We start from the raw sequence: 27,384 nt of genomic DNA on the forward strand, positions 1-27,384 counted from the left end.
GTGTTTTAGTTGAAGGCCATGAGCTTCGGCTGGTCGATTCAGTAGGCTGCAGAGTGTCACGAACAGTAAGGTGTTGCCTTAAGTCATTGCTTTTATGACTGAGGAAATGATACTGTGCAGAACAGCAGTTCCTATTTCTTTTGCCTTTCTTCGCATTTATCCTGATTGAACATCTGTGTTTCCTTCACTCATGTCAGAGTGAAATCTATTCTTTATGGCAGATTTCCCTCATCGGAATTCACTTTCACATTTGATATGTCAACAGCTCATGGCTGCATATTGATTTTGTAAAAACTTTTATTTAAAATGCCAGGATAATGATTTACTTTGCTTAAATATTTGTCATTGGATCCCCTTTTACTAAGACACTAACTGCACATTTTCATACACAGACATGAAATAAGGCTATTGAAATGCAGCTAGATCTGATCCTTGGCATTAGTTATACAAAATATTAGTACTGGAAACCATAATTTGGCAAGTTTCAACACTTACTATATGATATGATGTCACACAGTTTCACCCCGTTAACATGTACACCTTGAGACTGTTCTTCAATAGATCCACAACCTGTGGCTATAGAATAAATTCACTTGCAAACTGATTTAGTATAAAAGGGAGTCTGATAACCATTTATCATAGTAAAAGGAATTCCTTAATCTATATGAAAAACAGGCACCTACAATTATCCTTCAGTAATTTAAAATGCCAGTTGAGTCCCTTTCTGACACAGAAAATATATGTCTATGTGCGCGGTGAAGATATTTAATGATCACATGTTGCATTAACTGGATAGGAAAATTAATCCCGTCCAATGTAAAAGTGTGAGTATCATTAGCTGAATCAAGATGAACGTGACATTCCCAGTGGGTGACTCTATTTTGGGGAAATCATGAGGCTGGAATAAGATTAAAATAACAAATGTGACAGTTGGATCGTGTTGCTAACTGTAAAATATTCCCTCTGAAAAGGTTGCAACTAGTTCCTTTTATAACAACTCTGTTTTAGCTCCCCTATAATTTTGGACTGAGAAATTCCAGCTCAACTTTGAGGTCAAAGGAGAATGTCTTACTACAAACAGAGTTCTGTCTGTTTATGCAGAACAAATTTACAAAACAGTCTCGTTGGAAATGGTGACTTCTGCCTTCTTTACCTCACCCCTTAACTCCCAAATTACCTTTAAACTTTTCCTAATGTAAAATTCCATTGCAACATTGTGCTCGGGTTATATTTGAAAACTAAGTCAGCTGTACTCAGGCAAAGCATTTGGTTGTCTCGTGGGCAATTTAAAGTCAGGCTGCTCCCTCTGTTGTCATTGTGCTTTCACTCCGATTAGTAAACACAGAAGAAAGCACTTGCGTACTGAATGAGTAAAGATCCTGCCAGGGCTCTTCTGGTCACACCAAAGCTGGCAGCCTCAGTATGCTTTTGTAGCTTCTGTAGCCATCATAAATTTTCCCGCTAATGCACAAGTATTTTCTTACTAGTTTATTTAATGTGGAGAAATGATTTTTGAATTTGAAACTATCACATTACTATAATAGTGATTTTAAGCCCCCACGTATTCTGTGTAAGGAAAACACACTTTGCAAAAGCTTTGATGATGTCAGCTGGTGTTAGAGACCTCCTCTTGGATAACTGCAGCACTGACAGGCTTTATTTCCCAAATGAAAGCAGTCTGCCCTGCAGCATTTGACTCCTGTGTGGATATTGGCACTTGGCTCCTGAAGCTGCTGTGAGCAAGGCAGGTAGAGTCAAGGAGCCCATTAAAGTACGTGTGGTCTGAACAAGGGCTAATTCACTACCAAGAATAACTTTGAACTGACACAGAAAGTCAGCACTTCTTCTTGGCACGGGAAAGCTGCTTAATTCTTCCAGGACCTTAGAGCGTGTTATTTTTAGATGAAAATAATCATGGGCTGTTAAGCACAAAGAGAACCTGAGACACAGAGAAGCCCTGCAGGACTGTGCATGGTGCTGGGAAAGTCTCACTGCAGCAGTTTTACACTGGTGTAGACGTATGAGACTTCACGTCTGGCGCTGTATGGCCATTCCTGCACAAACTAGACACGCTTGTGTCACCCAGGAATGACAAATTGCCATTTCCTATTTCCAATTACCCTTTCTCAATTGATTTGGAAACAAAAATGTGAGCTATTTCTGGAGACAGAAAGGAGACATTAGGAGTCAACAGAATTGCTTCAGTTTGTTCTTTGTTCTCCATGGAAATGGCTATCTTACCCATACACAGTTCTGTTTTCGAAGGGGAGGAGAAAAGGATCTGTTCTAAGCCATTTTCTCGAAATAGCTAAGGGCAGCTAGATCCCTGATGACAGAACTGGTACTGAAGTCCTTGTACTTGAACTGAAGGCATCAGCAAAGCAGACCAACACTGAAAAATACTTTGTCATTGCCAGAAGTATTACAATTCTGAGCCACATTTTCAGAGGAGATGAATCAGGTGAGTCGGCTGAGAGAGAGCACTGTGGCATGGGGACCTCGCAGGAGTGCCAGGCCAGAATCCGCCAAACTTCCCAAAGGACAGCTTCAGGACAGATGACAGTTCAATACACAGATTTATTTTGAGACCTCTTTGATCCCAATGGTAAGGAGTGGTGCTGGGGCACGCCATCGCAGTGGCAGCTGCATCCTCAGATGTGGATGAGCACCGGGTCTGAAGTCTGAGTGCCGGGCAGAGGAAAACACAGAGACCAGCTCAGACAGTATCCAAGAAAGGCTTCAAAAAACATCAAAAGAAACAAAACAACACATTGAGCTCCTACTGAGGCTTCCTATCCAGGGCAAGGAAAAGATGTGCTTTTATTGGTACATGGTTTGGAAGGAAATTTTTGCAACTGTGAACTTGGCTCTCTGAATTCCAGCACTTAGCTGTTCTCCGTCACACTTGTTGCAGGAATGGCCCCCAGGCATGGAGATAATAAAGCTGTTGACATCTCAGGATCAGTGGGTTTTAAAATAAGCCAGAGAAGTGCCTTTGTAAGGGAAAAAACAAGTGCGCCATATATAAGGGGAAAGTTGCAACATTTTCCAACAGAAATATATGTCCTTGGCTTTGTTTGCTGATGCCAAGCAGGTCAGGGCTGGAGCTAACTCCTGTGAGCAGGACGTGGAGTAGAGACCCCATGAGCTCCAGCACTTTGCTGACACTGTGATTCTATAAAAGAGACTGTTTCATGCATGATCCTGGTCCAAATCTTAAATAATAATCTAGAACAAACTGTTTGATCCCTGGACATTTTGCAGGGATATAAGCAATACTGTCCTGACTGCAGCACATGGCCTGTAGCAATGTATCTTTACAAAGGATAAACTCTAATGATGCTTTTTGCAAATGCGCCTATCAAAAATACTCTGTGGTAACTCCTCAAGCAGAACTTGTTGCAAATTTAAGCTTGTGACATTGTGGATTTGAAAAGGAGGATGCTTGGACGGACAGCACTGGTCTCAGTTTTACAGCCCTGTGGCTGCTCCATCCCTTGCCCTTGCAGCTGGCTGCTGCCCTGCTAGGTGTCACTATTTCTGCAGCTCAGTACGGAAGAAATACGCGAGATGCCCTGGGGACTCAGCGCATCCCTCTAACAGCAGGGCTGAGCCTTTCTGTTTCTTGCACCTGGGGTTTTGTCACATTATCAGGAAGAGATGTGCATTTTCACCCACAGTTTTAGCCTCTGTCCTCCTAGCTCCAAAGGTAATGAAAAGGAGTTTCAATAATCAGAACGTCTGTATCATGGTGTTTTTCCCTTTATACGTAACACAGCAAAGACTGCATTTGGGCTTACACCACAAGTGATGGGTTCCTACCCCAATGAACACAGGTCTGTGCAGCGGGGATGCTCTGTGCTCTGCTCCAGCAAATGGTAGAGCTGTATCTACAAAAAAAAAACAAACCAAAACAAACAAACAAACAAACAAAAAAAAACCAGAAAGCTGACTTTTTAAAGCTTCCTGTCTAGGTGCTTATTTCATTGCTGCAGTGATTGCTAATTCTCTTGCATGAGGTGTTTTTACACACGTAAAAGCTTGGCCTTGCAAACTGACCTCTGTGAAAGGATGCTTGCGTGTTGCCAAGCCCCACTGACAGGCCCAGGAAGCCAAGTGAGTGCGAAGGGCAGCCTGTACTCCTCGCTCTGCTGTACAGGGCCAGCCTGACAGGAAGCAAAAACACCTTTTCTCTCCTTGTCTCAGCAAGGTGAAGGGTTCAACAAATCAGAGGCTAGATTTGGCCCACTGGTGCTGTTGCATATAGGATTTAGAAACTCTTACGTGGAGAAAAATGTTCTTTAATCAGCATCTTTTACTTTATTGCAATTAACTCTGATATGCTAATACCGTCTTACTGATTAAAAATCATAAGCTTCGCTCTGATAGTCCTGAATTACTGCTAGGATAATGAGATTTCCATTTCTAAACGTCCTGTGCGTTCCATCCAAATTACATCTGTATTCATGTACATATCAAATATGAATTATTCTCACAAAATTTACATCAAACATCCTTCCTGTTTCAAAAATACCATGCCACACTCAGTTAAAAACAGCTTTCCTGTGTTTTAGCACTCAGCTAAAATACTATTATTAGCCCTGTGTTATTACTGCTGTGTGTTTAAGCCCAACCCAGCCACAAGCCCTGCCTTCACTTTTTGTGGATGTCTCTGGGGACAGATAGCAACCATGTCACCTGGTAGTCATCCTTTGCCTTCACAAAGACCTGTTGAGGGAACAGGACAACCCCTCCTGGCCTTTAAAAAGGAAAGAAACTTGTAGAAGAAATCCTCTTCCATGCAGAGAATGAATCAAGCTCCTGTATATCAAGAATAGCAGTGTCTGTGCTGTAAGGTGAGAGAAGAAAACCTGATTTGGCATTTTACAGTGAAAGGGGGAGAGAAAGAGCGAGAGAGAGAGAGAAATTAAAAAAAAAAAAAAACTGTATCGTGATTTGTAATGCCTAACACATCACTATTGCACTAAGGATGCACATGCAGTAGTGATATCATGGCAGGTGAAGCTCTGAAATCAAATTACTGATGCAGAAATAATTGCTCTTAGCCCATGACTGGAATGTGTCATGACAGCAGCGTCGCAGCAAGGCAAGTGCAGCAAAGAAAACGATTGCCAGGAGGTCTGACAGCGAAGCCACTGCACTTGCAGTGGTGCTTGGTAAAGCCTTGTGCCAGTCCCCTGCTCCCTATCTGTTTCCCAGCCAGCAGTGTGGGACTGGTGTGCGCAGCCCAAGCAACAAGAGGTGTTTAAGCTACTCACAGCTTATTTTAGGACGGGGCTGATCTGTTGACCTGAGCTTTAGGTGACCTCTCATGATGCCATCTCTGTGATCTACATTTTTATCCAAAATCTCTCGCCTGGTTGGCTGACATGTTACCTGGTGTCACAGCGCCTGTCAGGAGCAAGTCCGTGCTTCGACCAAATCGAGGGTCTTCAGATTTAATTTTTTTCCCTCTGTCTGTCTCATTCCGAACAAAGAGGAAAAAAAGTTTTGCTTGCATTGTATCAAATGTTAAAAAGAAGGTGGCGATTATTAATGAAACTAAAGCCTTTCCTAGCTGTAAGTTACCATAAAATCATATCTGAGGTAATGTAAGTTCAGGGAAATGTAATATGCTGCAATCTCAGATTCCAGCAAGAGGCCAGACATGATGCATACCCCCTTTTATGGTCTTCACATTAGCCCAATTTGCAGAACAAACATATTCAACCTTCAGCCCTAGTGCCGTGACCCGTGAATAATGCTTCTAATAGGATTGACACATCTGACCAGCGCTCTGGGACAAAACTCCCCTTGAATTCAGTGTGAGCTGCTCTGGTTCCTGTGTTTTTCCAGCAAAACATCTGCCTACCAACTCCTCCAAGAAGTACTTGCAGCCTAAGTAAAGGAAGCTCAGATCCACAATAATATTGGGATGACCTGTAGGACAAATGTGATTTGCAGCTCCCTTTTCTTTCTTTAACAGAGACATTAACAACATTTTTTTACAGTGATAAATTTTCTAGGCACCTGGCAGAGGTTATGCTCTCTCCCATGCTTGGCAATGGTGAGGGGGTTATATGATTTTGACCTTTATATAGTTTACACAAAAATTCTCTTGAAATAATGTATGTTAGACCCAATTGGATTTTGGTTGTAGATCTTCAAGTTACTAAAACTCGCCATAAAAATGAGAACCTAGGCGTTAGCTTTTCCGCTCACATGCTTGCTTCTCCCTTGCTGAAGGGAGATTAGATTATTGTATCTGGAGGCTGCTACAGTGCAAACTGTGTTAACACTGAAACCATAATAAAGTTTGATGCTTGTCCTCACTTGGAGAACCTGGTGCCCTAAAGATTCCTTTTATTTTATGTATTTATCAAGTTGGTAAAAGGACCTTAGGCTGTTTTATGAGAGAATTCTGTGTGTCCCCAAAAGGTATGGGGAGATCTGGGCAGAGAATTATTCTGTTAAAATGTGTCCTTAATTTCCCAGGCAGTGCTGCCCACGGCATGACAGCAATGACAGCAGTGGTGCTGGGAAGGGATCTCTGGAGGTCTCCAATCCAGACCAAGGCTCTTGCCCATAATAGATCGGGACAATCATAATATCTTTATTATTATTATTTTTATTACTAGAGTAAAAGGAAGTTTGACTTAGAGACCTTATTGTAATCTAAGTAATACAGCTTGCATGATGACACAGGACAGAAATCACTCATCAGCTTTAGGCAGCATGTTAAACATTAAAAAGAAATGATAGCTACTAAACCCACTTAGTTCAGGTTTGTGCTGAAATTGTACTTGCTATTCAAGCTATTCAAGAAACAGGAATTCATTTTTTAAATACAGATATTTTTCTTCCTTTAGACTCACTTGAAAGGCAAGTGCTGCCCCTACTGGGAAAATTGAGAAAACCCAGTTTGAGAACGAAAATTGTGCTATCCCTGGTTGCCAGCATCACAGTAGGACAAAATCCACAAAACATTTTGAAATGGAAATTCCAAAAATCATGTGAGGTGAAGAATAAATAGTGGGTGAAACCATAGAAGCCTCCAGGATCAGATCCTGAAACTGAGCAGGAAGGAGAGCTGTCATTACATGACTGCAGAATTTCAGGACTCAGCAGAAAAACATACATGAGCTTGACATGGAGCCTCTCTGTATGACTATGCTCCTGCTCCCTGGACGCCATGGAGGTGACACATTCCTGAGCTCGGTGGCACAGACCATCCCTTGGCTCAGCGAAGGCAGACAGCCCTGTACCTGTGTACAGCTTCACTCTAGACAGGTATTTTGGTTTCCAGCTGAGGCGACTTGAAGATGATCTGGAGGCATTGTCCTCTTTTTCAACTTGACTTGGGGTAGACAGGTTGAGGGAAGGGAGCGCTCCCCTCTGCTTGGCACTTGGGTGATGACACCAAGATACTGGGACTGGTTTGTGGCTCACAGGGATCTCCAGACAGGAGTGAGGCCACGGAGGCCTCAGACAGGTGGAGGCCAGGGCGTGCAAGGCGAGGCTGCAGGAGCGGGGCTTGCTTAGCTGCAGGCAAGGAGGCACTGGGGAATTCCCTGCAGGTATCTCCCCCAGCCCAAAAGGGTCCCGGAGATGCTGGGACCAGACCCTGCTCCCAGGGGCACAGTGAGAGCACCGGAGGCACTGGCACAAGCTGCAGCATGGGATGGCCCCAAGGAAACAGCCCTTCTTGTGCGAGCGGGGCATCCCTGGAACTGAAGCACCATATCAGAATTTGTCTTCCTTTAATGTAACTGCTTTGACCCAATAAATCTGCCTTTTTCTGGCCTCTGCCACGTTGCAAAGTCAGCCTTGAGCACTGCAAAGCCATTTCTTCCTGCTCTCCCATGATTTTTTGCACATGGCTCTGGGAACAAACCTGCTGGCAAGAAGCGTAAGAAGAGCATTCTCTGTGTTATTTCCTCCTCTGTTGAAAGCTGGGAGCTGATCGGGGAGAAATTGTGAAGCCTGCCCTCGTGGCTCCCTGAGTCACTGCAAAGCCGTAGCTGTGTGACTTCTGCTGTGAAATTCCATCCGATCATTGCTAATTTTTTAGAGTAAGGTTTTCTTCTTCTTCCAGCTCCTGCCCACAGTCCAGCTGAGATAATTTAGTTTTAACCATTCTGTAATTAATGACTCTAAAGGCTGCTTACAGAGCCCTGTGCTGCAGGACCTGCCCAAGCGTGCCGGCACTGTCTGCAGGGAGGAAGATGCAGCAGAATGCTGGTGGTGCCAGCTCCAGTTCAGACTCAGCTGATCTGTGCTAAACTGTGTGTGTATGGAAAAATACAATTTACCTCTTTTGGGAAGCACAGGGTTTTACACGGAAACGGAGAAGCATGTCTTAGACTGGGCTTGCCCTGAGTCATGCAACACAGCAGTGTTTCAAATCCACTTTTACATCTATTTTATCACACTTAATGTTGCTGCCATACATCTCCTGTACCTGCTGCTACCCTCCTACACAGAGAGGGTCACAAAGTGCCCTCTGTCAGCCACACTCCCCCTTTTCAACTCTGTGGCAGCGAGACACCACGGAGCACATGCCAGCACCGGTGTTAAAATACTCCCTCCAAGTAGAAAGCAAAGCTGAACCAATTTGCTCCATGAACTGGCATCAGGGGCTCGGCTCAGGTGAGCTGCAGTGCTGTTCTGATGAGAAGTGGAGCATGACATGGGAATGCGTGGTGGGTTTCACCAAGCCTCATCATGAGCACATGCTCTCTCCTTGAAAGATGAAGTAATGCAGAATGTTGGAGCCGAAGGACAGAAGAGGGTAAGGGACACAAAAAGCCTGGGAGCCTCTGTTCTCAGGAAACATGCCCTGGGGAGAGCAGTGGCTGCAAGTCCTGAGCAGCTGGGACTCCCTGCTCAGACATGGGATGCTCTGGGCAAGTCAATTGCAGCCCCACACAGTCTGCTGCTAGCCTCTTAAAACTCTGCATGTCCTCATTGTTTGCCTGTTGTCCCCATCTCATTCTTTTTTATTTCCTTCTTTTACTGGCTTTCACGTTCCTTTTTAAATTTTCCTTCTTCTTCTTTCTCTTTAAATGGGGAAATGGTTACTACTGGCCTGACTCTTAAGCATTTCTCATTTTATCTCAAATTTTGAAGCCTTTTCCCCTAAAGATACGTGCTGTTTTAATCAGCAGCAATCACCCATTAAAACCAGATTAATTAAAGAAATTACTTTATATTTTTTTCTAATGATCTGAAACAAACAGGAGGAAAACTCTACAGTCTCCCATTTATAATGCTGTTTGCCTGCAACACATTGCTGGATAATACCACTGCTGATCTGAGAAGATGACATCATCTCACCATTAATCTTTTGCTACAATAATAAAATAGCTGAATTGGAATTTACTACATCCTTTGGAAATAGATATTTTGGTCTCTTTCATGCAGAGGTAAAAACCCACAACCCTATTCTACAGTTTCTTAAAACCATCGAATATGAATGCAGCGTGTCCTTTGTTTGACTCGGTTAACAGTGTATTTAATTCTTTTCTTTTGCTCTGCTGCTGATACCTTTCTCATTAACACTGTTTGCCACCAACAAGGGAAAGGGACAAAGCCCATGACACTGTGCGATGAACTCAGAGCAATGTCCACTCCTGCCAGGCTTACCACTCCTGCCAGGCTTTAAAAAATGTCACAGCATGTGCAACCCCAGCTAACTTCAGGGGTAGCTTAAAATCACTGAATAAATGAGGTTTTTTGATAGTAAAATAAAGGCACGGAGTGCATGTCTTTGAATGTTAAACGATGTATTGGATAAAGCCACTAAACAAGTGACGCAACCTAAGTAAATGACGCAGACTGATCCCAAGTGATGTTAGAAGTACCATCAGTGAGTAAATGATGCCATATGGTAATAAAGTGTTACCATAAATGAAGTGGAGGGGTGAATGGTCGTTGTATTACCGAAAGACGTACCTGTGGTGAGTGCGGTGGGGTGAAGAAGCTGCCATCCTTGGGTCCTCTGTATGAGTGAAGCTTAGAAATTGGCAAATTAAAATTGTTGTTGATTGAACTGATGTTCTCCTGGCACAGCGGCGTCACCGAGGAGGTGGGAAATAACTGCAGCAAATATGTGAGCATGGTCCTCCCCCTGTAAACAAAAGGCATGTTCTGGGTTGCTTTCCATGCTGTGTGATAGTAAAAAGGGAGGGCAGTTTATTAGTCCCACTGACCCTAACTCAGGGCCTCCCTCCCGGGGTCTAATTGGTCTGGCTGCAAACTTTTGCTGGAAAACATTAGTTTGGGTTGTAAATGCAAATGTAAATGGAGGTAGAAAGTGATCTGATTTCAGAATTATCTTATTAGCATTGGGATGCTATTATCATTATTTTAGTATTATAGAAACATTAATTTACTTTAGTATTAGTTCATTAATGAAGTATTAATGCGCTATTAGTAAATGCATTCCATATAAAAATCTCTTAGAACTGAATTTCTTAGTAATTGATCAGCGATTCATTTATTAATGATAGTGATCTACTAGCATGTTAGTGTTGATTCATTAATGTGTACATTGATTTCGATTAATTGGTTAAATTGCTATTCATGCTCATAAAGTTATTGCTACCATTCAGAGCGTTTCATCTAACTAAAAACATGATTTAGATTTTCATATGAATGAACTCCTTCGGGACTGGTAATCTCCTTAGCATCCTAAAGGTCTCCTCTTGAGGGATATGATAAACTCAGGTCATCACTAGAAAGAGTAAAAATTAAGAGAGAATGCCTCCAACATTTTATTATGATTTAAATAGCTTCATTTCTTCGCTCTTATTGTTAAATGAGGCAACACCTATCTCGGCAGAGCCGAAGGGTGAGTCAGAGCTATCACACTCATCATCCCATTCCCCTCTGGCGCTCAGGTAAGGAGAGACAGAGAGCCAGCATGGGTTCCAAGTGCCTGGAGGAGAAACACCAGCTGAGTGGAGCTGCGGGTCATCCCCTCCCACTCCTGCAAGGGCATCTCCGGTCCCCAGGGGGCCCCCACAATGATGTTATCTGGCATCTATGCAGTCTCTTGGCATCTCCCCCACCCTTGGTGCCTCAGGAGTGGCGATAGCCTTGCAGGAGAGGTAGCTTTCAGGATCACAAGTGGATCAGAAGGATTAAGCCCAGGCAGCAGCCTGGGATAGCTGTTTGTAAGCCTCTCGGACAGCCCTTTGTAGTTCCCAACAGGGAGGTCAGGCTTCTCAGGAATCAATTTGCACAGCCTTCAGATTCATATTATTTGCCAGAAAATGACCATGCCGGGGGAACAACCCTGGAAAGGGGGAGTTTATTATGATTACCCTGGGGGAAGTGGCAGCTACAATGTTAATCCTATTATAGCATCAGTAGGATGGGGTTGCAAGAAGTGATCGTCATTGAGAAAACAGCGCCCTGCCAAAAAGCAGAAACTCCTCTTAGGAACATACCTGCCTTGATAGCATTGCAGAAGGGAAGCAAATAAAAAGATATAAAACATTCCCTAGCCCAGCATTGCTTCTAGCTACTCCTGTTCAGACTCTATTTTCCTATTCTGATGAAAAACATGGCTTTATATTTAGCCCATGAGTGCTGAGCACAGATAACCAGCTAAAAGCAGGGTTGTAAATAATTTGCCTGAGAGGAAAGTCAAGCAAAATCTGATGCTGGACTTGCCCATTTTAAGAAACTGCAGTATTTGGTATTTCTTCACAGAGGAGCAAGACACTGAGTAGAGAGAAGCTGAAGGTGAAAAACAATTATCAAGACGAAAATAACAGAAACAAGTTGTTTCACCTTCCCCAGTGCATACATTACTATTTATCCAAGCTTACTGTTAATTTTGTTTGGGTAACATCTGCAATCACTCGCTGATTACAATAAGTCATGAGGCTTTTATTATTATTATATATTTCTATATGTTTATGTGCTCAGATCAGCAAAAACTGTCTCTTATGGGATGCTAATATAACATGCCAGCACATCCAGTCCTCCCTTGTGTGTTTTCATTCACCCACTGCCTGGGCGAGGGGTAGCTGGATGCAGTGCTCCTCTGCTATCTCTGCGATCTGCTGGCTAACTACTATTGGACAGGTAACAAATGCCTGAAGTACAGGAAAAGTTTCAGTCAGACTTTGCAGATCTTCCCACACCAAGAAACAAATCCTCAGGAAACTGGGCTCAGCTCTCATGGCTAATGCACTCTAAAATGGCTTTGACTTGCATTTTGGATAGAAAAAATATATTTTGTTGTTCTTTAACAAGAGGCAAATTTTGAAGTGCAAGGTTTGAAATAGGATGTGTTACTAGTGTTCATGAAACTTAAGTTTAATCACCTACCTGTTTTGGAGTAGACAACATACAGAGGCCCCTCCCATGCTATCTTGTTCTGTTAATTTAAGTAAGATTGTTTAACAACAGCTGACTTCTCCCAAGATCTTGATGCTGGAACAACAAAGGTGAGCAGAAGCCAAATAGACTGGGGAGTCAAAGGCAGACTCCAGAGGTTGCTTCAACACCGGGTGGTGTCAGGAGTAGGAAAGGTGTGACATGCCGTGTTCACACCAACCCCGGATTGCGTTTCCCCTGCAAAAAGGTGCAGTTTCCCCTGCAATTTCCCCTCCTCGCAGATGAAGGCGCAGGCAAGGTCTGCGGCGATCCCAGCGCAGGCACCAGCCGGCTGGCCTCACGCATCCCAGGATGGGGATTTCCTGCACCCTCAGCTGCTCGGAACAAATCGCGTCGGGTTCCTGACTTTTGTTTTCATAGCTACATATTCTCGGGAAGCTCTGAGATGGCTTATTTTAAGAAAAGCAGCGATTTTCCGTGTTAAAGGCAGACGGCCTGAGGTGAACCGTCCCTGCGGCTTGGAGCAGAGCAGCTCTGTCAGGGAGCACGGTGCCGGCACCCCACGAACGCGCTTCCCACAGCCCCCAACGCCGAGCGGCAGCCCCGGGGGACCGAGGAGGAGGCTCCCGGCACCGGAGCCCCCTCGCTACCACCGGCCCGGACCCGCCGCACACAAGATGGCGGCGGGGAGGTGACAGGGCGCTTACGTGACGCGCCGCCCCGCCCGCTCTGCCCGCCGCCGCCGCCCGGGACACGGAGCCGCCGCCGCCGCCGCCGCCGCCGCCCAGGGGACCCGCCCGGCAGGCGGCCGAGCCGCGCTGAGCCGAGCCGAACCCAGCTGAGCCCAGCACCGGGGGCGCCGCGCCGCCCGGTGAGCGGTAAGCAGCGAGCCGCGGGGCCGGGGGCAGCGGGGGACAGCGGGGCCGGGAGCGCGGCCGCCCGAGGCGGGGCCGAGTGGCGCAGCGGGGACGGGCCGCGGCGCGGGGGAACCGGCCCCTCAGCCCCGGGGGATCCGGCCCCTAAATCCGCACGGGGTCCAGGCCCCCCAGCCCCGTGGGGTCCTGGTTAAAGGCGTCTGGTCCCCCCCGCCCTCCCCAGAGGGCTCAGGTCCCCTCGGCACAACTGGGCACCTGGGGCCAGGTGTGGGCCCCCTGCCCTGGTGGGGCCGAGGGGAGCCTGGTCCCCCCGCGCCCTGTGATGTAACACAGGTGAGCTGGGTGACGCTGGCACGTGTCCGAGGTCGCGGGGACGAAGGCTGACAACTCGGCGGAGTGGCGGTGTCGGGGCTGGTCCCAGGCAGCGAGCCTGAGGTGCGGGTAACGCTGACCGGGGCGTCTCGGCGAGGCAGAGCGCTGAGGACAGAGCTGGTGCTGAGCATGAGAGGCCTCGCCTTCGTCGGTGCCTTGACAGGTGAACACAGCACAGCTTGTTTGCTGGAGAAATTGCTTGCCGATGGGTGGGCTGGATTGTTTGGATTTTTTGGCCTGTGATGTGTGTGGCTGTCTTTAGGCGTTGCTGCTGTGTGCCTGCTGGAGGCCCGGTTGAGATCAGGGTTTTTAATTTATGCTGCTTTGTGTGTAACCTCATTAAAGAAGGCCTTGTCGCCTTCAGGGCCTCTCATTGTAAATACGCCAGGTGAGGGTGGGAATGGAGAGAAAAGAGCCCTGTTTGTGCAGACGGAGCCCTGCCACGCTGACCGGCTCCGGTGAAGCCCACTGGCTGCCAACACGTGCAGCCTCTCGTGGCGGGGCTGGAAGCGGCCGCGTTGGCAGGGAGCAGCGCGGCGGTGTCACAGCAGCTTCCGTGGAGGTTACTTCAGACTGTTCGGCCACGCCAGGCCCGCGGGGATGAGAACGGTTTGTGCCACCTTTCTTGCTGGTTTGCAAGCCGGTGTGAAGTATGGCCCTGGTGGTTCGAGTCACTGGGAGCTCTGCTGTTGATGTTGGTGGGTTTGGGCTTGGCTACGTTTGTTTGTTTGCTTTAGGTGTGGATTTTTGGATTGAAGTAACACGCGTTGCTGTTTCACTTCAGGTCATACTTGGGTGGGTATTGAAATTGCTTCAGCTTTGTGAAGGTGTTTAGAGTTTGGAAAGAGAATGCAGTCGGCCGTCATTGGTGGCAGATAAAAGATAAATGCTAGTTTTAAAATAATAATAAGAAAATCACTTATATCCAGAGAGATTGCTTTGATTTTTATGGGTTTGTGCATGTAGAACAGAATTAAATTTAGCTCAGAAGTCTTCAAGCTGTGATCTGTGTAACTGTGATTCCCAAATCATTTGTCACGCTTCTTTCGGCTTCCACGTATCAGCCTAGAGACAATATGTCTCCCTGTGTATAATTAGTTTTTAATGAGAGCTTGTGACAATTATCTGAGTACTTCAATTTATTAAATTTACAATTTTTAGGACTGGCAGGTATTCGTGAATACTGTTTGACTACTCGGTGTTAACGGTACCCTTAAAAGGCACTGACTTCTTAATAATACCTTCTATATGCCAGTTCTCCATGTGTGTCATTGCTTCTCTAAATGCTCCTCAAACTTCAACAGATGCTGCTTTTAATTACATAATTACTGAGTTCTCTTTAACTGGACATGGTGAGAAGGAACATACATGTTATTGGTGACAGCGACTTAAAAGTTCTTACCCTTTTCTGGTCGCTGCTGCTCTGTGTTGTTCAACACTGGGTGATTGGCATGTGCAATGTATGTGTGGCCTGGGACTTGCTTGGATTTGACAGCAATTTTAGTCTGGCTATAAGGAACAGTTGCTGAATTAAAGGCTTTGTAGTTGGGGCAACTGTATGTTCTGTAAAATGCTTGGACAGAAGTGATCCAGAAGCTGCTTCTCCCATGTGTCAGGTGGGGCCTGTTTGGAGTAAGGAAAAAAAAAAACAAACAGCAAACAACAGTGGCTCATGCTGGGCAGGGAGGATTTTTAAGGCTTCACACTGAGGTAAGTCCAAACTGCTCTGCTGAGATGGAGCAGAGCACCTGAATGCTATTTCAGTCATAATTCATGTGCAGTACATCAAAACCAACCGCAGGTAGGAAAAAGTGCTCTGAAGAAGAGGTGAGAACAAATGAGCTCAAAGCCCTGAGTTGTGAGGGTTTTTTGAGACTCGACCTCATGACCTGAGCTCCCACGTACTGGCAGAGTTTTCCAAAGGATTTTGGTGTCCTTGGAAGTATTTTGCACCCAGGAAAGCAGAATGCAGATAGGGGCAGGCAGCCCTCCAAAGGCTGCTGTTCTGCATGGCTTCTGTGCTGTGGGTTAGAGACTCTCTCTTTTAATACATCTTTAATTCCCGAAGTGAGCAGGTTCATTAAACTTAATGATTAAAGTATTTCCCCCTTACTGTCTCCCACCCCGAAGGCTGGGGGAGATGCAGAAAGCACTGAGGAAAGCATGAAATCTTCTGTTTTTTTTTTTTGTGATGTTTTCATCCCAGATATATTTTATGTTTTTGAGAATAAGCATTTAGCAGAGGCAATAATTGGTGCAGGTTACTTATGCTTTATTTTTGTTGTTAAAAATAATACCCATCCTAACGAGCTATCAAGTGTAACTTGTTTCCCTTTCTAAAGGTAGCTTGCTGTGTTTACGTAGAGTTCAACACAAAGCCTGTTGTTGCTTGGAAATAACAGAATCCTGATGTCTGGTAGGCTTGCTGTTTTTCTTGTTTGTTTTTTAACTGTAGTAAGAATGGCTGTGTGAAAACTGGCAGCTTTCTAATCAAACTGGTGAGGTGCAGGTGTGCTCTGGGAAAGCCAGCCAGCAGCGTTCCTCGGGAGTGCTCGTCGGACTGGTTTCATCGGGCGCAACGCACGGCGCTGCGTCCTTGCCGTGCAGCCGTGAAACGTTGCATCCCGGGAGCATCGGTCTGCGCGTGTCTGCGGAACCAGCAGCCGTGGCAGGAGAGGCTGCAATTCCCCTCTTAAGAACTGAAGCAGCATTACCTTAGGGTGTGCTGCAGCGACAACCCAGCAGATTGGAGGGAGGTCTTGCTGAATAAAGCAGCTGCTTTTCCTTGTTGCTCTTGGGTCGTATGGAGATGATGCTGGGCAGTGCATCTGGAGAGAAGAGCTTTGGCAGCCACGGTTAAAGAAGAATTTTTTAAGCTCTCTTCCTGCCTTATGCAGCCTACACCCCTAATTTCCTTGTGATAAAAAGGAGCGTTGTATTTTGGAGTCGTACAATTTTCCTTGCTGGCCCATTAGTGTATTAGCTTAGCTTCGCATGTGTTGAATGCCATTAAATGTCACTTGCAAATTTAATGTTGGGAGTGCTGAGATTTGTACTAATTGAATTTAAAGCCTTATACTTGGATTTGTTAAAATGGCAGGTTGAGGCAATTGAAACGCTTTAATGGGAGAGTATGTAAGTGTTTGCAAATTTGCTATTGTGAGTGAGTCTACCACAGTGTTTGGGTAGATCAAAGGGAGACCCTGAACAGGCATCAGGTTTTGAGGGGGCTTTACTCTCGTTCTCTCTCTCTCTTTTTTAATTACGATGTGATGACAGCTGGCAAAATCCGGTATGATGAGTCTTCCTGCTTGGTATCTTTTCAGGGTCACTGTTGACCCTAACTTAAGCTTAAATACTTCTGCAAAAACGTTACCAAATAGAGGGCCTTCTTCACTTCAAATAATGTTTCACTGTCTCCTGCAGCTATCGTTCTAGGTACTAATGGAGAAAGGTTGTCATGAGGGCTGTTGGTCTTCACACTCTATTGTGCTTTCTTAAATTGTTTGATTTATGGTTTTTTTTAATGCATGAACAGGTTTTGTCTCAGTGTTACATCTGAAGGCTTTTTTTTTTGTAGAGGGCGGTCTGCACAGAAGCTCTGGGCTTTAACATTTTTTTTTATTCTTGACCTTAGCAAAATAACCAAGGATTAAATAGATGTAGAAACAGCTCTCACCGCCTACAGAAGACTACTGCTGCACTTTTCGTAAGGTAAAGTGTTAAAACTATTACCTTTGATTGGAAAGGAGTCATAAAAATGGTTTACTAGCTTTTCCTAGTAGAATAAATCCATGCCTCCCTAGATAGCACAGTGCTTTTAAGAAGTTTGTCTTGGAACGATTCCATAAAATCTGTTGATACCATACTTTGACCTCCTGCCACTGAGCTGGCATTTCATATGGTCTTCTGGCATGAGTTCTTCTGCCACTTTCAAGTAAAAATTTACCATGCATTGAAAAGCTCGACTCCGCAGCCAAGCACTGTGCCAAGCTATAAAAACTCTGTTTGTACACAGAATGGGTTTTTGCTTGCTGGGAAGGCTTGGGTAACACTTCAGTAGCTGCACACGAATGGCTTTGCATCTACATGCAGGTGGAATAGCTCCATCCAAGCTGAGCTGTAGCTTCTCTTGTGCTCTGAAGTCTGTGGTTTGTCTTCATTATGTCCCTGCTGCTCTGCGTAGAGTTTTTTGTAGTCAAATAATATTGCTCTGGAAAACTTTGTTGGGGAAGTTAATGAAATGTATTTGAAAGATTTAAAAATAAATCCTGCCATTTGGATGATGAAAGACCTTGAGAGTGCACTGAGGGTGATCACCGCAAAAATACACATGTGGGTAAGTGAATGGCACGCAGCTCCCAGCACGTGCTTGGCTGGCGGTGGTGGTGGTGCTTCCAAGTGCCCGGGCTTCAGCTGGGCTCAGAGATCCAGCCGGTGAGTGAGGAGTACAAAGCACAAGTGGCTGGAGGACGCCGGGTGGTCAGGGAGAAGGCTTTCAGGTAAGCGAGCGAGACTTAGAGGAGGGAAGAGGAAGAAGCAAGTGCTTCTCAAAATGGTGTAGGATGCTGAAGTTGGAAGTGGGGTCTGGGTGCTGACCAGGGGCAGTGTGGGGATAGCTGTGTGCCAGGGAGAAAAGAGCAAAAAAAAAATTACCATGAAGCAAGGATGGAGAGGGAAGGATGAATGCAAGTGTGTGAAGGTCCCTGGTGAAGCATCCTCTGTGAAATTACTTGAGAGAAGATGTTGTTCTGTGTCCACCACCGCTTTGGGAATGTCAGGATACATGTTTAGTCCAAACATGATTATGTAGAGACTCAGCCACACTAGGAGAAATTTGCATTTGCCAAAAGCAATATTTAGTAATGGGTTAGGGTTTCTTATCTACTCTTCATGAAACAGCACAAAAGACTTATTTCACAGTAATGAGCAATTATCTGCAAAATAAAAAAAAAAAGTCTTGTCAGATATTGCCTTTGTTTTCATGGATGTATAAATTCCTATTTCAGTTTTTCTCCCTCTTGAAACGTAAATAGGTGGTTTGTGAAAGGAGACTTAAAAAATAAACAGGGCCCAGAGCACATTTGTCAGATGTAGATTATTTGCATTCTGATACTTAGTTCAGAATTTGGTTGGAAACGCTTGCAGGAGTGTCTGTGCTGAGAAGGCACAGACCTGTATAGTCCCATGTCTTGTCTCCAAGCATATATAGTGTTTTGAGAGGGAATGCCAGGGCGCAGCAGCACTTAAGTGTAAGTGGCTATGGTGGTACGCATGAAGAAGACAATGACTGGAGGATTTAGGCTGGGGGGGACTTCTGGGAGTCCCTAGGCTGACCTCCTGCTCAGAGCAAGATGATCTTCAGAGGTACGTCAGTTTTTCAAGGCCCTTGTCCAGCTGGGTTTTGAAAGTGTCCAAGGATGGAGATCCGTCACTGTAAGAACCGAAGGTGGGACCTGGGGAGGGGGCAAGCTCCGTGCCCCAGCAGTTCCCACCTCATGGAGACAGTCCACCCTGCAGGCTTCACTTGGTGTTTCTCAGCACCTACATGGGGTGGGAGTGGAGGAGAGGGAAGGACCGAAGCTACAGCTGATGGTCAGGGTGCAGGTGTGCCGCCTTTATGCAGCGGAAGCTGTGGTTGCCTGTTTTGTTCTCTGTGCCTGTTGGACTGAGCTGATGCTTTCAATGAGCTTCCTCTTACTCCTTAAGGATCTTCTGAGTGGTGCTGGTTAACTCCGTTCATTGCACAAGTGAATTGACTGGCATCGTTTTATAACTGCCTGCGGGGAACTTCCTTTGCCATTTTGTTGAGTGGCTGCCAATCTTTAAAATCCTTCTATGATTCTTCCCATTAGACCTTCTTCTTTGCTAATATCGCACAAAGTACTCACGATGTTAAATGTAGATTGTTTGTGTTAACTTTGTAATCCCTCATACACTAGTAATATTGCTTTATACTCTGCATTTGTAGCTGGACATGAACAAATATTCAAAACAGTTGTCCACAGAATTGTCTGTCAGCTTCGTGGTTTTGGATTTTATTTGTTAACAGTCTGGGAATCTTGAGCCCATGTCCACAACCCCTTTTTCTTCTTTTCATGGTTATAGCCTGAAAGCAGAATACATACTAAAAAATTGTAAGTTGCTGTTTCTTCAAGCAGTTCCACCATGGTAGCTACATGTTGACTTTCAGCCTGTGAAATGTGGTGCCATGCTACTAAAGTAATTACCTCTGTTTATTTGCAGGTTGGATAATAACCCAGTCAGTTTTTGGCCCTTCTGCCAGGAACCGTGCAAAAACTGTGACAGGGATAATGCTTTGCCTGCCTTCATAGAGCTGTGATCTCAGGGTGGCTGGGTATACGGATGTGTGGTCCCATAAATACACCTTGCTCCTTCTTGAACGTCAGAAAAGGCAGCCGTGTCTCGTAGTTCTGGTTACTGGTGTAGTTGGTACACACGGTTCAGTCCCATTCCCTGCACGAGCTCATGTGCAAATGTTATTGTTGAGACTTTGACTAATTGTGTAGCATCTTCTGTGCACACCAGCGCTAATAAGAACTTCCAGAAGGATCCTAGTTCATTTACTGCAAATTGTCATTTAAGAATCCATGAAAATCTTTCTGGTGTTACCGACGTGTGAACCAACTACAGATGCAGATGAACTGCTTGAATTTCATAGAGCCCCACACACAAAGGAGGCTGTTTTTCACTCTGATCCTTATCAGTGTTCTGACCCTTGTCAGTGAACCTGCTTTTAGGTTTGGAGCCTGCAGATTCACCTCCCAGAAAGCAGAAGCTAGCATACATCTGTTCAAAGTGGGCTTTCTGTTACAGTTTCCCTCATGGCTATAGCAGAGCCAATCCAATTTTCCTTCTATTCCTCTCCCCAGTTTATGATGTTAAAGGGTGTCCCAGGAGTTTTTGGAGAAAAGATGAGATGAGACCCCCTCTGCCAGAGCAGCAGGAACCGTGAAGTCCCTGGGAAGGGGCCTGCTGCTGGGATGGAAGCAGAGGAGCAGAGCACAGAAGTGCTTCCGCAGGCAAAATGCCGCTGGAAGTTTGTGGTACCTGGTCCTAGAACCGTGCAATTAAAATATTAACACCACTGCACTGGCGCCATAGCAGCCTTGGCTGGTCCAGCTTCTAGAAGGGGGTTTCAGCGCCTGTGAAGCTTGGTAGTTTAGGTAGAGTGTATCTGAATGTATGCTTGCCTTTGATGTGCATCCTTGACACACAGTTATGAAATCAGTCTATGATTTAGGGTCAGTGCTTGCAGGCAGAAGGGATTCAGGTGTGCAGCTGCCTGTAACGCTTGCACCCTCTTGTCTTTGTTCCTAATGTTGGTAATAGTAAAAGATGCAATACAAACTGCAGCTATAGTGAAGGAAAAGGCCAGTTATCTCCAAAGACACTACAGAGTGAAACAGTTTGAAGTGAGAAAGTATTGGAAGAGGTAAACATTCTGATCTTACTGTATTTACAGCTTTAAAAATGAGGGAAGAATTAAAATATGTATTTTTTAAAAGTGTCTTAATTAGCTTCTCTAGAGGCAGTATTATCTGCTCTTGGGTTTGAGGTTTTGTTTCCTTTCAAGGTCTACTTAAAAAAACTATAATTGTTTTTTTGATAAATCAGAGGTAAATTGCTGTGTGATCATCTTTTACCAAAGAATTAATCATTTCTGCGAGGTGAGTAGCTGTGTGCTGAATAACCCACAGTTTATTTGTGCTTTTTTTTTTTAAATGAAGTTGTTGCATCAGGCAGTTAGCAGACAGATTGTCTTGTACTGTGAATGTTAGATTCTCTTGAACAAACTACCTTTCTGTTTTTAATTGGTATTTTATTGCTGTGATTTATGTTTGCAGGGTGAGGGCAGCACTGTTCCTCCCATGGCAGTCTGAAGTGAGACCTCTGCTTAGAAGAGTGCTTAAGTTAACTCTGCAGGGAGAAGGAGAGCCAGTTCCTTAGCTGGAGACTTTCTTGGGTACTTGCAGGGCTGGGAACTTGATTTATTTTTTGCAGTTTAAGTACTGATATGAAATACGCGTGCAGTAATTCAACATGTTTTTAAGCACGGCATTTAGTAGAATTATTTTCAGTGTGACATTGTAAGTGTTCCCAGATTAAACCTGCTGGTTATGGTGCTGCTTGTTATCAAAGTCGGTGTTACTTGGTGCAAGCCTCCAAAATGAAGCTCAAGTCTGAGCTTCCTCACTGCTGGGGACCCTGTGCGTTATTTGGGGCTTCTGATCAGGTGAGAAGGGAAGGGGCTGTATTTAAACAGCTGCCTTTGCTAGAAGATCAGCCTGCTGCCACCAGCTCTTTGTGGATTGTGTACACGCTCAGAATATAGGAATATTATTCTGGCAAGTGTTGTCAAACTTGGATTCTCTTTTCACCCTGATATGCAATTTATTTCCTAGAAATTTCAGTGGGAGCATTAAAATGTGTCTGTAGATTGTTTGTACTAACTGGTAATATTTGCAGCTGATCCAAGTGTAAACTGAGGACTGGTTTTTGAATGTGGCAATGCAGAAGACAAGGCCTGTCTTGGTAATGTCAGTATCAGCAATGCAGGGTCTATGCTGATTCTTCTTTCAGGGTGTAACTTATATCCAGTTTTGTTGAGAACAAGTCACTTTGTTTCTCATTTTCCCTAATTAATCCGCTCTTGCAACATGTGTCAATTCATAACCATAGGTACAAAGACCTAGAGCTACATCTGATTAGAGCAGCATCTGCTCAGGCTTTTGGGACTTCTTGCAAGCAGCAGCACAGCAGCTAAGCCTATTACAGTAACCCCTTTAGTTGTGTCCTGCAAGTTGTTTCTCAGCCTTCCCCCTGTCGGATTGCTTGGCAAACACGCTGGGAGGGCCACGAGCCGCATCACTTGTTGATGCGGTTTTCTGGCTTCCAGTGGATGGTGCTGGGCTCCAGGAGATGCAGGAGGATGTTCGGCTGCGGCTGTTGCACCTCTAGCAGCCAAAATACATCAGCATGAAGAGCTGCAAGTGAGAGAGGATCCTCTTCCTGCTTGGTTGCGAGCATGCAGGCATGGATTTCCACCAAAGGTGTCTGCAACGAGCCAGAATAAAGCCAACAAGTGAAGGCATCCAAGTTATGCTCCCACCCAGGTCATACGTGCCAGTGCGGTGTCACTCTGCGAGGGAGGAATGTGCATGTTTTCACCCAGAATGCGTCCAGGACCTTAAGGCCCTTGGAGATCTGCTTTTGTCAGCGAAGGTGGCGCAGTGCAACCTTCAGCCACGGTACAGCTGGATGGGCATCATCAACGTGCTTGCTGCTGCTCTTAGAGGAGGGTGAGTGTAGGGTGCTGGCAGCTGGGGGGGCAGTGGCTGAGCTCTGCTGAACAATGTGTCTAGCTCTGGACTCTGTGTGATAAGCGTCCCCCGAGGCAGGGAAGGGAGAGCTGGCTGCAGCTCCTGGCTGGTGAGGAGAGCATCCCCTCCCTCCCGAGGAGGTGGTCCAGCAACTGAGGAGAATTAGCAGTTCCTTGGCAGGCGTGCAGGCTTGCAGATGGTTTTCCGGAGGGGTGGAACACATTCCTGCTCCTGACCCCGAGGTGTCTAGTTTGGGGCCTGTAGCTGGGGGATGGTGAATCCCCAAACCACGCTTTTGCCAGATCCAAGGCCATCTGTGTTGCACAATCTGTGGTAAAAGTGGCTTCTGCAGAAAAGTTGTTTTACTACTAATATTTCTAAGGACCCAGTTCCTGCTGTCACATGAATGTATTTCTTATGCTAGTGACTGAAGGCGGACAACTCCAAAAACACATCCTGTAACACAGAGCGATGGGTTTAAATTCACTGGACTTCTAAACAGAAATGGGCAGAAACAGACGTTTTCAAAGGTGTTATAATGTGATTCTGATGTTTTATGGCACGTGGGCACTTTTTGGCATTAGGTTACTGTTATCCTGTTTGAACAAGGTGTTGTGAAGAGACTTCGGGGGTCTCCAGTGCGTATGGGGGAAGGCCCTTTCTACTGGCGTGACTCCTTGCTCAAAAGCACAAGGTTTCCCTGAGGTCCCAGCAGCGTTTGATCCCTTTGTGGGAGATGTAGCTCAAATTTCCTGCTCTTTTGTTTACATTTTTAAGGAAAAAAATATATGCTCTGGTCAAATTTGCAAATACATTGCTAGAGCTCTTTTTATTTATTTTTGTATATTGTATCTATCATATTTGCAACTTTCCTAAATCATTTATGAAAATAATTCCTAAATCATTAAGACTGGAAGAGGCTGTTTGGCGCTAACAGAAAAGTTGAGCAACGGACGTATTACAGAATAGTAGTATAAATGCCAAAGTAATGTTTTCACTGTTGACAAACTTGTTTGGAAAATACTATTAATTCCTCACCTCTGTGTTGAAGTAGCTTTCAGTCTCACAGCTCTTGGTATTTTTAACGGGAGCAGACTGCAGCGGGGAATTCCCTCTTCTTCCTCGGTCTAGTGCTTCGGTTTCTTCAGGGAACTATTGTCTGTCACAAACCACAGCCTGGTAACTGGATGCAACACCAAACTTCACCGTAGCAACTGTCAGGAGGAAAAAAGAACACAGGTTTCGTTGAAATACTGAAAGCACGGTGAAACTCTCCAAAACAAAGTGCTAAACCATTGCGATTGCAGAAGCGATAGCAGGGAATAACAGATGAGACACCAGGGAGTATTGCTCATGCAGGTCAAAGCTAGGCTGATCGTACTTCTGGCTTTGTGGCCTGCGGCTTTTAAAATACCTCTCGTGTTGGCTTGCTGGCTTCAGGTTTTGCACGGGGAAGACTTTCAGATCCCTTCTTTGGTCAAATTAAACCAGCACCTTAACCTTAAACTTTGAAATTATACCTTTTCTAATAGGAATTTCTAAATGAATAAAGATTGTTTCTCTTCAGTCTGCAAGGTAACCACCTCTTACCATTGATTTAATTGCAAGAGGAGTGGTGAGCAAATCCTTTCCAATGCCCAGAAGAAACAAGACTAGAAAGCAATTGCTGTAACCTGGTGGGGGTGTGGTCCAGAAATCTTTTTTTCCCCGAGTTGATAGTTTTTAGGTCAAGGCAGAGGGTTGATAACTGCAGGTTAGTGAAACGAATTGGTGCTGCACACTGTGAGAATCAGCGAAAGCAGGAATAACTTTTCCGTCTAGAAGTCTTGAATCCTTTTATTTTTTGTTTTGTTAGAGCTAAGCTCTGCTTAGTTTGTTGCAGGTGAATTTGAGTTGCCTGATTTGTGGACAAGATGCTGCACTGCCCTCCAGGAGTGATAATCCCTGCTATTCCTCCCACCCCCCAACAGTTCACCTGTCCCCTGTTAATGCCTGTGTTAAGCCCAGTTAAGAAGCACGCTTACCAGGGTTTAGGTACCACTCACATCAGACAATGGACGTATACTGATTTTAAGCGCAGAATAATTGTTGCCCATCAGCCACTCATAAAGCTGCTCTGTAGACTAATTAAAGCATGTGTGTGCTCAGCACTAGGTCATTCTCTCAAGCAGCCTGTTGTAACTTTGCTTTTTGCTTGCAGTGAATCACTGACTGGGGATTTGCTGCCCTCAGTGCACAAGGTGCCTGCTGTCAGGAGGATTGCTGCTGCGCTGCTGCGTTGTACAGGCGCAAGGGAATAACCCCCTTCCAGCACCCTGATGGCTCAGCCCTGCGCCCCAGGACCCACAGAACAGCACGGTTTGTGAAAGCTGGGAGCGGGCTGTGCCTCAGCCTGATTGCTGAGCCCCTGTGCAGGCCCCGCTGCGGAATTCAATGCACCCAGAGAGCAAGTATGTATTGAATTACTGTGTCATTACCTGCATCATGCTGCTCTGACAAACGAATCCATCTTCCAGTTTCCTCCTACCTCCCATCAATACCTATGGCACCAAAATAATTAGCCAAAAGCAACGTGAAAGTTCATTTTAGTGTAATACCAGATATGCTGTCTCACTTCAGCTCCTCTCAACACCACAGCTTTCAGTACATAAGAGAGACTTGAGAAGTGCTTGGTAAGGTGTTTTTTTTTTTTTTTTTTTTTAAAAAAAAAAAGAGCCCTGTGAAAGAGGGGAGGAAGAGACTGCAGCTGGCTCTGCATGTCCTGGGTCTGCAGCCCGTCTTCGCCAGCTGTCTGAACTGGAAGTTAGCTCTCTGTTAAGAGAAGCTGCTTCAGGAAAGCACGTGCTTGATACTGGCCGATTCTCTTTTTTCCTCAGCTTTACTTTTCTCCCTTAGGCAGACCTTGCTGTCCAAGTCTCACTGTATAACTCTGGTGCTTTGATACGTATCTGGGGTGTGCATTTGCAGTGACAGGTGAAGAAAGCCCCATAGGTGTAGGGAGCATCATGTGTAAGAGGAGACCAGGCCAGTCCTGGGGAGTGACTTTGCCCATGTGTGTATACGCACACACTTAAAACAGAGGTCTGGTCTGTATTACATGCTCCCCCACCTTTCTTTGACTCTTGGGTTCTCCCCAGAGCTGTGTTTTGTTACTGACCGTGCAATTTCTAGTTATGAAAGGGCTTTGCTTACTTGCAAATTCTCATACTGTGGGCTTCCTTGCTCAGAAGTCACCCGATCAAGCTCCCTTATCTTCCATCCCCAGCCCAGCTTGTTTCATCATACTGTTGCCCTATTAAGCAAGAGGCAGAAAAGTAGCATTTGATCTAGTTTGTGAGGGTGGTGGCAGGCTCTTTTTGAGCACCGTGTGACTGCAGGGAAGCCATGTGTGAAGGTGACATCGACGTGACAGTATAAATCTTGTGGCCGTGACTCCAGAATTGCTGAATATGAGTTGAAGGTGTAGCTAATGCAGCTAGATGTGAAATGAAAGCGTCTCGTTCTTGAGATTTCTGAATATGCTGTCAGCTGCTGTGCCCACGCCCATCCTTTCTTTACCTCCTGCTTCAGGTGTTATAACCTGAAAATAAAATGTGTTGCACAGAGGAGCGGGAAACAAGGTAGCAAGCCAGATTTCAGCATCCGTACCCTCACATCAGCATTTGCATGGTGCTGAGATGTTCCTCCTGGTCAGTGAAATGTGCTTGGTCAGAGTGGTGCAGACAGTTCATCACGCTGCAGAGACTGAGCTGTGCTCTTCTGCGCTTTGCCCTGTAATTAATTCAGATGCCAAATTAAAAAAAAAAAGGGGGGGGGGAGGAGGATTTGGAGAAGATGTAAGGTTCGTGCAGTTTCTCTGAGGGGAGTATAACCTTTGTAAATCTCTGAAAATTAAGGGAATAAATTTATTTTCCGTTCCTTATTCTGCAGTGATGTGAAAAGGTCGCTCGTGAGGTGCTGATGAACTCCTATGCCACTGAGTGAAATCCAGTCCTGACAGGTCCCTAGCGACAGGAGGTTGGTCTGTTAGACAGGAGACTTCATCAGACCAAACAGATACCTGTCTTCTGATGGATACAATGCCATTTTACAGTCTTTGGAGCCTGCACAGAAGAATTTAAGTGGAAAGGGAGACTGATGGTTGCTTCTGCGTTCCAGGTTCTTTGTCTACATTAATACTGACATGCAAATCCAACAGTACGAGGCACCCTCTCGTGTTGCTCTTTGTACTGACTCACAGTGAAGGCTGAAACCTCTGTTGTTTTTACTTTGTCACACTTAAGAAGGTTGCTGCCGCACGGGCACTGTTTGCATGCCTACCTAGGGTTGTTTCAGCATTAGGCTTTCTCTCCCATTGGAGTGTAAAGTATGTCTCTGGAGAAAGAAAAAGCAGAGCTCTCTTATTTTTGAAGATCGCAGGGGTCTGGTAAAGCCTGGAGGTG

At 45.3% G+C, this 27,384-nt stretch overlaps 1 protein-coding gene and 1 long non-coding RNA gene across 13 annotated transcripts in view; one reads left to right on the forward strand and one right to left on the reverse strand.

Annotated features, from left to right (window-relative positions):
• Window positions 1-1,373: 1,373 nt before the first annotated feature.
• On the reverse strand, window positions 1,374-13,024 carry LOC118243865 (uncharacterized). Of its 5 annotated transcripts, none has more exons than XR_004777367.2 (3): window positions 12,343-13,024; window positions 9,955-10,129; window positions 1,374-2,737 (listed from the first exon to the last, which is right to left on the reverse strand). It is a non-coding gene; the product is annotated as an uncharacterized LOC118243865 (long non-coding RNA). The 5 variants fall into 5 exon arrangements; XR_004777362.2 differs by having other exon boundaries at window positions 1,387-4,849; XR_004777363.2 differs by lacking the exon at window positions 1,374-2,737 and adding an exon at window positions 2,744-3,890.
• A 65-nt stretch (window positions 13,025-13,089) lies between these two features.
• SGMS1 (sphingomyelin synthase 1) overlaps window positions 13,090-27,384 on the forward strand; it is an 87,342-nt gene continuing 73,047 nt past the window's right edge. For 2 of the 8 annotated variants that reach the window (XM_035565416.2, XM_035566154.2), the window contains exon 1: window positions 13,090-13,229. The gene's annotated coding sequence lies outside the window, so the exon portion shown is untranslated. Of the gene's footprint in view, window positions 13,230-13,303; window positions 13,762-22,592; window positions 22,922-25,142; window positions 25,393-26,872; window positions 27,101-27,384 lie in introns of those variants that run through there. The other 6 variants (XM_050711866.1, XM_035566282.2, XM_035565818.2 and 3 more) reach the window with 6 other exon arrangements.

This window comes from Cygnus atratus, chromosome 7, assembly GCF_013377495.2.
Source record: "Cygnus atratus isolate AKBS03 ecotype Queensland, Australia chromosome 7, CAtr_DNAZoo_HiC_assembly, whole genome shotgun sequence".
Taxonomy (NCBI): Eukaryota; Metazoa; Chordata; class Aves; order Anseriformes; family Anatidae; genus Cygnus; species Cygnus atratus.